At 43.9% G+C, this 11,236-nt stretch overlaps 1 long non-coding RNA gene across 1 annotated transcript in view; it reads right to left on the bottom strand.

The window, feature by feature from the left end:
- Nucleotides 1–3,119: 3,119 nt before the first annotated feature.
- The window catches only part of LOC120408049, a 158,086-nt gene continuing 149,969 nt past the window's right edge, over nt 3,120–11,236 (bottom strand). The window contains exon 4 of the long non-coding RNA XR_005600384.1: nt 3,120–3,196. This is a non-coding gene — a long non-coding RNA (uncharacterized LOC120408049). The remainder of the gene's footprint in view (nt 3,197–11,236) is intronic.

Genomic DNA, 11,236 nt, shown 5'->3' on the forward strand with positions numbered 1-11,236 from the left:
GGTGCAGTTATCATAAGAGATGCCATTAGAGAGCAGGGGAGTGGGTGAGGTAATGGCAATGAGAGCTGTCTCTTTGTAAAAGCTTCCCTTTTCGCTCAGCTTTGCCAACTAGATCTCATTTCATTTCTGCCAACAACAGTAAGAGCTTTGGCCCTCTTCCCAGCCCCCTTGCTCAGTGGCAGTAGCGGGAAGGCACGAATGGAGACTTTCATGTAATCCAAGTTCCGAGGAGTAGTGAGTCCTGAATTTTATTTCCACCAATGACCCTGGAGCCAGTGCATGGAGCTGGGGGTGTTCCATTCCACAACCTCTGTTCCTGGTGCTTTTTGTGCCAGTTCAAACCAGCTTTCTGTGGTCTCCTCGGCTTTCCCCAAAACACACCGGCTAGATTCTGTTGTTCTCTTTGTTTTCCTCTGTGCTGGTCTTCACTTGCCTTGCTTGTTATGGGCTGGCTCTGCAGGTCTGTGTCTGTTCCATTCCAGGCCCCCCTCATTCTTGGCCGGCAGCTGAGAGTCAGATGTGTGCTGTGGCCTTGAGCATTTTATCTTTGGGCCTAGCAGGAGCGTGGAGTTAACCCGTTCTCTGCTTTTCTTCTTTCTCTCCGGCAGAGCTGCCGGCTGCTTCAGGGGTGCAGAATGGTGCCAGGACAGGTAGGGACTGCCTGCTTTAGCCCTGCAGCATCGCTGACCAGGAGCCACCCGAGGTAAGCCCATGCCCCAACCCACTGCTCCAGCCCTGAGCCCCCCAAACCGGGAGCCCCCTCCTGCACCCCAAACCCTCATCGTACCCCCAGCCCAGAGCCCTCACCCCGCCCCCCCAACTCCCTGCCTCAATCCACAGCCTCTCATACTCCTGTAAAGGAATCTTCCATTCCCCACTCACACACCTTTGACCCTCCCTAAATGCTTTGCGATGCTTGCAACAATGTTAGCCACATACAATGCTGATCTGCCTTCCCTGGGGACTCTCTGAGGGAGGAGGCCATTGGGGTGTGACATAAGAATATGAGGGGCCAGCTCCTGGCACAATTTGTCTATTTTGTGCTATTCTGGCAGTTCTAAGCAGATTTAGACTGGCCTTCAGTGCTGTAGGGCTGATATAGCTGCTGCTATGACATGTTCCTCATTACTCCTTATGTATGGGGCATGTTGGAGGTTTGACAGGCATGTAGGGTCTAGAGTTGCCAGGTGTCCAATTTTCGACCGGAACACTCAGTCAAAAAGGGACCCTGACGCCTCCAGTCAGCACTGCCGACTGGGCCATTAAAAGTCAGGTCAGCGGTGCTGCAGGGCTAAGGCAGGCTAGTCCCTACCTGTCTTGGCACTGCGCTGTGCCCTGGAAGCAGCCAGCAGGTCCAGCTTGTAGGCCATGGGGCTCTGCATGCTGCCCCTGCCCCAAGCACCCTTTCTGCACTCTCATTGATAGGGAAACGAGGCCAATGGTACCTGGGCAGGGGCGGTGCCTGCGGGTGAGAGCAGTGCATGGACCCTCCTGCCCCCGCCCTGCCTAGGAGCCAGAGCTGCCGGCTGCTTCAGGGGTGCAGAATGGTGCCAGGACAGGTAGGGACTAGCCTGCTTTAGCCCTAGTCCCTACCTGACCAGGAGCCACCCGAGGTAAGCCCATGCCCCAACCCACTGCTCCAGCCCTGAGCCCCCCAAACCTGGAGCCCACTCCTGCACCCCAAACCCTCATCGTACCCCCAGCCCAGAGCCCTCACCCCGCCCTCCCAACTCCCTGCCTCAATCCACAGCCCCTGCCTGCTCTTTGAATCCCTCGGCCCCAACCTGGAGCCCCCTTCTGCATCCCAAACCCCACATCCCCAGTCCAGAGCCCTCACCCCAACCTCCTACCTCAACCTGCAGCCCCCTCCTACACCCTGAACCTCTGATTTCTGGCCCCACCCTGGAGCCTGCACCCCCAGTTAGAGCCCTCACCTCCTCCCACAGCCCAAACCCCTGCCTGAACCCACAGCCCCCTTTTGCACTCCGAATCCCTTGGCCCCACCCCCCAGGCTGGAGCCCCCTCCTGCACTCCAAAACCCTCGTCCCCAGTCCCACCCCAGAATCCACATCCCCCCGCCAGATTCCTCACCCCCTGCTGCAACCCAACTCCCTGCCCCCACCTGAAACCCCCTCCCACACTCTGAACCCCTCATTTCTAGTCACACCCCAGAGCCCACACACCCCAGTTAGAGCCCTCATCCCCTCCCGTATCCAACCCCCTGCTCCAGCCCAGTGAAAGTGAGTGAGGGTGGGGGAGAGTGAGCCACTGAAGGAGGGGAAATGTCGTGAGCAGGGTGCGGGGTCTTGGGGAAGGGGTGGGGCGGGGGACAGGGCCTCAGGGAAGGGGCAAGGCTAGTTCGGTTTTGTGTGATTAGAAAGTTGGCAGCCCTAGTAGGGGCGCTTAGAGTGCTGCTGGGCTCTGGCAATCCCTACCTGACAAAATGGCTCCCAAGCAGCTATAATCAGCTGGATATGGATTAGAACATCCCCAAGGTGTACAGCCTACTCATTCCTCGGTCACTGCATCTAGTGGAACTGGGCAAGAAACTGGTGCAAGTATATTCTCAGTGACTGGCCTAAATAATGTGTAATTATTTAGTACGAAGGGGAACAACTTCAACAAAAGAGACCTATATCAGAATATGCCATCATCCATTGGTTGGGGCACTTATGTGAGAGGTGGGAGATACCTGTGCAGTTCCCTTCTCAGGCAGAGGGAAAACTGAACTGGGAGTCTCCCACCCACTGGGAGTGCCCTAATTAATGAACTAGAGGTTATACAAGAGACCCCCATTCTGCAGCTGACCCTCACACCCCTTTTCCCCAAGTGGTTTTGTGTGGAGTTAGATGTGCTCTGAGCATGCTTACCCAATTGGGCCCCCAGGAAGATAGGTGGGGCAATGCCTATCTTCCCCTGGTTTGAGGATCATACTGGGGCTTACATGAGAGAGAGGTGTCTGGGTGCCTGCCTGAGGCAGCAGTGTGTGTGCCAGAAGCAGTAACTCAAGCACCTAGGGGACTTTTACAATAGAATTTTCAGTACCTACATGGTTAAGTGGCAGGCAAACAGGTGTTTTGTGGATTGCAGAGGCACTTCAGTCCCTTTATGGATCTGGCCCAGAATGCATCATATATGAAGGAGATTGGCTGTAGTTCTGATCTTTCCATAGGCAATGTTGGAAGCTTTGCAAGCTCTATAAAAGAAGGTATACTCAGCCCTACTACTGGATGCATGCTGACGCATTCCCCCAACATCATCCCAGAGGACTGGGGTCATTTTACTGTATATGGAGTCTCTTTTTCTCAGGATACTTGCAGGGCAGAAGTTACTTAACCTTGATCTATGGAGAGCTTGCTGGTTGCATGGTGCTTGGCTCTCTTTATTTCCACCTGCTTACATTAATTGAAAGATGGCTTAAAATGCATAAATACATCCCTGGTTCTACTCTTTCATCTAAGAAACAATTGCATTTGCCACAGGGCTGTTCTCTATTTGCTGGTAGATGGCCCACACAATCCAGAAGGGGAGGGGAAGTGTTCAAGAGACAATCTCTTTATTAAGATGTAGTCCATGCTATGGAAAATGCTTGAGAACTCCAGGATTTTTTTTTGACAAATCTTTAAAGAGAGTTCAATCTTTTATTCTATTAATTTATAATAACTTAGGAAAATAAGATAAGTATGCGTGCTGACTCTGTATTTTGTGTGGTTTTTTAATATTCTGAATGGAGTTACAAATACACATTCCCATTTGGTAAAAACAGGTAGGTTGGACACCAGGAGCTGAATTATTTCACTGTGTCTATGTTGTGTTGTACTTTATCATTCACACAGAGTTTAAATAATGATTTATAAAATGATAAATTACTGCACTGATATATGTAGTCTGAGCCAATCCACTTAGAAATGAGTTATGTGTGTGCCTGGTAATAGGACGTTTCCTCATCCTTTACTTACTTCAGAGAAAACAATCTCTCTTAATAGCCTCTGTCATACATCTAGAAACATCAAAGCAGAATTCAATTGAATTCTGAAGGTCTGTGCCTTCCCCTTACTGTCTTTTAACTCTTACAGGCATTTGGTTATACCTTTGCTTAGATCTGTGTATGCTGCTATTTCTTTAATAATTTCTAATGATGAAAAATTAAACAGGTGCTGCAGGAACTCTTGAACACAATAAAGAAAAAAGGTCTAAGACTAGCGCTCAGCTAGATCAGATCATTTAGGGCCCAACCCAACTCTCATTTAAATCAGTGAAAAGACTCTGCTGGTGTAAAATTGCCTAAAAGTCAGATTTAAACATCCACTGGATGGGGAATCCAGTGTTGTACAGTGACCATAGTGACTACTCTGCTACTTTCATCTCTGCAAGGGTCAGCTGGCATAATGGTTAAATGCAGAGCAACCCCAGGGCTAGGACAGGCAGCAGCTCATGCATAGGCAGCCAATGATCTGAGCCTATTATTTTTATCTAAGGAGACCATCAGTGAAATCACCCTATACTGTGCCATGGTTCAGGATGTCCGACCCTGTGAATGGATTAAGGTGCAGTGGAACGTCAGGGCAATTCCAAGTGTTGTTGAAGAACTGAAAAACAGGTACCATATTTTCCGGCGTATAAGGCGACTGGGCGTATAAGACGACCCCCTAATTTTACAGTTAAAACATAGGTTTTGGCCTATACTTGCCGTATAAGACTACCCCCCCTTCCGAGGGGGGGAGCCCAGAGCCTTTTAAATCCCAGCCGCGGCCGGGAATCAGAGGGCTCTGGGCTGCCCACTGTTTATACCCGGCGTATAAGACGACCCCCGATTTTTGGGGGTTGTTTTTTTAGTATAAAAAGTCATCTTATACGCCGGAAAATACGGTAAGCCTTTTGTCCACTCAGAGTTGCTGTGTGGAGTATGGGCACATAAGCAATAAACTTGCTAGCCAGCCTACCAAAGGATGGTGGAAGGCCAATTAGATGTCCTCTGAAAGCATCAAAATATTTATTAAAATGATTGCTAGTTTTGTACCACAGTAGGTAGATTTGAGCCAGACACATGACATAAAAACTCTCCATTACAAAGAGTGTTTGCTTTGTAACTGGAATGAAAAAAAGCGAAATACTTTTGTCACTTAATCAAGGCGGCATATATAATGTATTTCAGGGAAGCCTGATTATTACTCCCTTTAACTAAACTTCAGGTATGTCAGTGGCATGCCACCTTCTCAGATCCCAACTGAGTTAGGAAAGACTTAACATATTTAAAAACAAACTGCCATACAAAAATAGGAGAGTATTTGGATACCACCATATAATTTAATAAAAGTTCATGTTTGCTATAATAAATGAGCTTCAAGTTTCAATGTGATAAATGGGCTCCTTCCCTTTGGCAGCAATGGGGATAGAGTTAATTTAATGGCAGCACTAGTTTGGAATGTGTCTGGTATTTATTTGGCTTTTATATGCTGGGCTGGAGTAATTAATCAGACTATGCCCTACCTTACAGTCAGATCAAATCAAATGATTGTAACCAATGCTATAGTTAGCCCTATTGTTGTTCCTTGCAACTTTTACCAGGCATGTGGATGAGTTTGTCTTCATTTATTGTAAACAAGCTGTAGTTGCAATATAATCAATTTGTTCATCGGCCACTGGAGTGGAGAAAATAATCTCATTTTCTTCTTTGTGTGATATTGAATATACACTAAACCTTTACTGCAGTCAAGGATTAGAATATAAAATTATTAATTTATTGCTATCTATGTTGAGAAAGTGGTCAGTGGTGTGATATGTCTGAAAACAGAATCTGGTGCCTTAATGCCTACTAGAAATATTTTTTTCATCCCAAGGGACAATAGCTTCCTTTGTAGGCTGAGCACTCCAGTTATTCTGTAATATTGCATTAAAATCCCTTGTTTTGCTATGGTAGATATCGTCATTGCTGGTCATTTTAAAAAAGCAGATTAAAAAGTGACACTGCAACCTGCCTCCTCTTCCCCTTTCTTGTTAATTGTCAGAAGTGCTTATTATAATTTTAGAGAGACTATGAAGAGGAATTTGGGTTTGGCTCTACTGAATCTAACATCAGCTGATGATTATATATGGTCCAGGTTTCATAGACCTGAGGCTGAACTACTTACAACACTCCCTCCGATTATCCTTCTCTCACTCTTTCAGAGAAATGTGTACCCTTTGTCTTATTATCTGGGTCATGGTCATTCCTGTGGGACAGCGCATACTCATGTCCAGTTTTTGCAAACATATAAGAATAGATATGGGATGTGTAAGTGTGAATGCAAGAGTGGGTGCAGTAGAAGTTCTATCTGGGGGCAAAGGCAGGGACATGTATTCGAGAGTTAGCATTTCAGACTTGAAAGATGTACTGGACCAAGAGGATTTGGAAACTGAGTGTGGGGAAACACCTCATAAATTTTGTGTTGGCTTTATAGGGTAATTCCAGCGATCAGAATCACACAGGTTGATAGTGTCTTTCTCTCTCAGTATGTTCCTATATACACCATACACATGGCAGTGATATCCATGTGATAAACTCAGCATGCACTTTTGATCTACTCACCTGCCTTCCATCCGCCAATCCATATTCCTGGGATTTATTCTAATATTTCCTAATCCTTGCCACTTTTGAAACACTTGCTATTTAAAAAAATATTGCCCTCCACAGAAACATTTCCCTCCTCTTCCCCCAAATGTAGTACTTCCCCCTCAAAATTACCCTAATTCAAAACCAGTCATTCCAGTGCTGGCTTTTCTGTACTGTACACAAAGAGGTCATCTCTTCAAAGCCCATTAACATGCAAGGCTAGAAACCAAGCATGAAATCCTGGCTTCACTGAAGTGAATGGCAAAACTTCCAATGACTTCAACTGGGCCAGGGTTTCATGCTAGAGCTTTATACTATTAGAAAAGGGGCATTCCCAGCTTCCCAATGGGATCTAGCAGCACTGGCTTCTTGCTCTGGCCTTAGGTACTGGACATTAGATTTGTGACATTTATAGCTGGAGGTAAGTAAAAGCTCCTTTTAATAGTTTTTTTAGAGGATTTTATTATGTTAAATAATGTGCAGACATTGCTTCACTTGATGAACTTACAGATGCAGAGCAGGAATCTACGGGGGGATCCCTTTACCTTAGACGCTCCTGTGACTTTCTCTGGACAAGTCACCATTATTAACTCTTTGGCAAGAAAGGACTTCTGGTTTCTGTTGTCAGCTTCAAGTTACTATACAGTGTCCTTGTATTTCCTTTGAGGTTTCCCTTCCAAATATTGACCTGGCCCAATTCTGTTTAGCCTTTGAGGTCTCTCAAGAGTAATGGCCAAGATGATAGCCACAATGCAGGTAATAATGGTTTTAAAAAAACCCCAACATTACTTGCTCCCATGGGCATTATGTAGACTGACTTCCATGAAGATTTTTATATATAGTTTCATCTTCACAGTCATGCAAATTCCTTTGCTCCTACATTTCATCCAGATTGACATTAAGGAAATTGGATTCTGTTACATTAGGTTTTTAATACATAGGGTCAATTGTTGGCAAGTAGGATGTAGAGCTGAGCTGTCCTTAAGAAGCGTATTCCCTTGTTATAGGTGCAAGTAACTTGATAGCCAACTGCCGATAAGCCAGTAATGAACAGATTATAGAGTATGTAGAGCAAACTGGTATTAGAAAATTTTATAACGTTTTATATAGAATGAAATAAGTGCGACTTGAAATGCCTTTCTCTGGTCGAGAATATTAAACTACTTTCACAGGAGAGGGATGCTTTATATTGCTCTTCCAGTGCTAAAAGAGGAATTTAGTTTACTTTAATGAGAGAAATATTTTGAATACAACAGGATAGAAGCCATTTCAGTAACCATCATTTATCACTGTAAAGTTTTATACTTTAAAAATGGATGTGCTAATAGTGAAATAATTTTAAGAAAGACTTTTATACCTCCTTATTAGATAACATATTGCCTATAATGGTCTTTTCCATTATCTGTATGGCTCATTGGGTACCATTCTTGCATCAGGGCCAAAAGGCTATGGGGCCCTGTTCCACACTAGACTCATTCCTAAAACTAAGACTGCCCCACCCTACTAAAAGGATACTAGACTTTAGCATTACTGGCCTTTGGATGAGTTGTTAAATTGAGATCCTTTCCACCTGTCCTTACAGTCTGTCCTGGTGGAGATGAGTAATTCAGCGCCTCCTCTAAGAATGAGCTATTGATAACCATGGCAAACATTTCTTTCCCCCCAAAATAGATCCCAATGTTTATAGCTGTGAGTGACTGCTTAATGGAAATAGCTCTTCAGCAATCAGAATGTATTTAGCTTCCTTCCATTCTGATCACACTTCCCTGTTTAAAATATATATTTACATTTCCCAGTCTTCATTTAAGCCCAGATTCTGCAATCCTTGTTCATGCTGAGTACTACTTTTTAATGCAGATAGTTCCACTGAAGGTAAGTAGGACTTCGCACATGAGTAAGAGCTACTTCTTGTGAGTAAGCATTTCAGAATCTGGACCTGAGATAGCAACAGTGCATTCATACATAACCGGGTGCTAGTAAACTAAATAAGACAAACAGGGTGTTATGCTAAATAAAATAAAAGAATGGGAGCTGGAAGGATCCTGGATCTAATGTGGACTGAGTCTCGTGACCCCATATGTAACACAGTCTGTGGCTCAACTCTAAGTAAAGTCCAGTTATACCTGTAGGTTGTAATCCAGAGCTTAGCATTCACCCTGTTCCTTCCATCACCCTAACAGCCTTTATACACCCTTTGAACTTCACTGTAATAATAATCTGCTCCCCATTAAGCCACCCAATTGTAGTGGTTTTAACCTCAGTTCACTGTACTGCTAGCTATTAACACTCTGTGTTTACTGGACAAGTCTCTGGGTCGCTCTTCTTTCCCTCAGGATAGTTAATTAGTTAGTTTTCTTGGGTAAATGAATTACTTCAAGCCCTCTGGATATGCTATGATCTATGTTACATGTGTGAGGAGAGATTTAAAACCTCTGAGTAAACTGATATTTACAATACATAATACTTATTTTGTTATTGTGATGGTATGATATTATCTATATAGTTTCAACAGTGAGCTAGGTGCTGTGTATGATGATTATTGTGTCTGTTTCTTTGCACACTATGGAAATTACAATGTTGAAAGTGTTGCAACAGGAATCTGTATGTGTGTATTTTCTAATAGATAGTGTCAGTAGATGGTGTTCCAGAGTGTGGTGCATACTTCCTAGGTTTTGTAGGACCATTAAACTTGATGTTCTGCACTGCATGGTTCCTCATGAGTAGTCTGCTATATCGAGCTCTTAATAAACAACATATTTCATACAGTTGGTCTGACATTTTTGACAAAATGAAAAATTTTGTTTTAACCAAAATTTCCAAGTTTTTAGCCAAAACCTGAAAGATTTTGGCTGAAAACTGATTTTGCCAAAATATTTGTATGAAAACTGAAATTTTCTATGCAAAGCAGACACTTTTCATGAAAAATGTTTAGTCAAAAACCCAATTTTTCGTCAAAGAAGTTTCAATAGAAAAAATTTCACTAGACGTAATATTTGATTCCAGTCTTATATTTTTGAACTCATGCACTTATACAGTCAATTCCATTTGTTGTGAAGAAAAGCAGGTCATATCATATGTAGCTGACTAGTGAGGAAAAATGCAAATGTCTGCCTGATCCCTTTGTATTAAAATAACACTACTTAGCACTTGCATAGCTCTTGCACCTTCAAAGCACTTGACAGATATTAACCAATTAATCCTCACAACAGCACTCTGTTAGCTTACAGTTAGGGTTGTATTGAAAACTGCCTACCAGCTCCACTAATTATCTGTTGAAAACTAAATTGTCTTCCATTGGCTATAGGCGCTCATTTGCAGCAATGCTTTGCATAATTCATTTGGCTTCCCATCCTCCACTAAGGAGATTTCTTCAATGCTGTGGCTGCTGCCTATAACCTGATATGCTAATTAGCAATACCACATCTTTTTGGTCACTTTGGTAAACAAGCAAGTAAGGCTATAGGGTCATCTACATCATACGGGAGGGATTAATGCAAAGCTTTTCAATGCATGTCTGTAACTTGAAGTACACAAGTCGCACCAACAGTGTGCACATAGAATGCCTGTTTTGTCTTCAGTTCTCATTGTGTGAACACATGGTCATAGTTTGCTGTGAACCGAAGGAATAGAGTTCTTGGGGAGTGGGAGGCATTGCATGGTCCTTTGCTTCGTGGTTGAGCAGTGTGCATCATGGGATTGCTTTTGCTGTGAATTGTGGGATGTAGTGCAGAAGCCAGCCAGGTTAAAAAAAATTAAAAACCCATGTTTCCGCTGTCTCTGTCCCATGCTTTGTTTCTGGGTTATTTGTCTGCCAGCCTGGATCCAGAAATGCACTGTGCTGCTATGGCGGCAAGCATGACTACACAGAGGCTGCTTGGGAGTATTACAGCATTCAAATCCATGCACATTCAGCACTGGACTTGACAGTGCAGGTGCTATTCTTGGGAGAATTCTGCGCCAAAAAATTAAAAATGCTGCGCATAATATTTTAAAATTCTGCATATTTTATTTGTCAAAATTACACAATTAAACTGGTGTAATTGTATTATTTTGGTAATTTATTTCAAAATACCTGTCAGCAAGTATGTCTCTAACAATACAGACAATGAAAAAAATTCAGTACATGTTTTTTTGACAAATAGATTCCTTACTAGGCATATTAACACAGAACTCTGAGTACTAATTCGTTTAAACTACAATACAGACATGTATTTCTTGCAGCCCTCAGAAGCAGTGCAAAGGCTTGGGGGAGTCAGGGGTAACGGAGGAACTGAGGGAGAGGGAAGTAATTGCTGAGAAGAAGCCTAGGAGTGAACCTCGAGAGTTATTGGGTGTGGGTGGGAGAAGTATGGAACAGGTTTTTTTGGAGGGCAGGGAGGGATTGTTAGGGAGCCTCCTTCATGCAGACCCTGGCTGACCCCTAGCTTCTCCCATTCAGTCAGGCACATCTCCTCCTGTCCCCATGTGTCCCTGCACCCCACTCTCCATGCATCCCTGTGTCCCCACTCAGTCACCCGCTTCCCCCCTCTCTTTGCAGTTTACTTAAATGGTATCGGAATCAATTGCACTGTCCAGCAAGATGAAGCTTCTCAAAACAACAAGCCACTGGAAATGTTGCTAGTGCTGAAGTAGTGTTTCATCTAG

Source organism: Mauremys reevesii, linkage group 6 (assembly GCF_016161935.1).
Source record: "Mauremys reevesii isolate NIE-2019 linkage group 6, ASM1616193v1, whole genome shotgun sequence".
In the NCBI taxonomy this organism is placed as follows: Eukaryota; Metazoa; Chordata; order Testudines; family Geoemydidae; genus Mauremys; species Mauremys reevesii.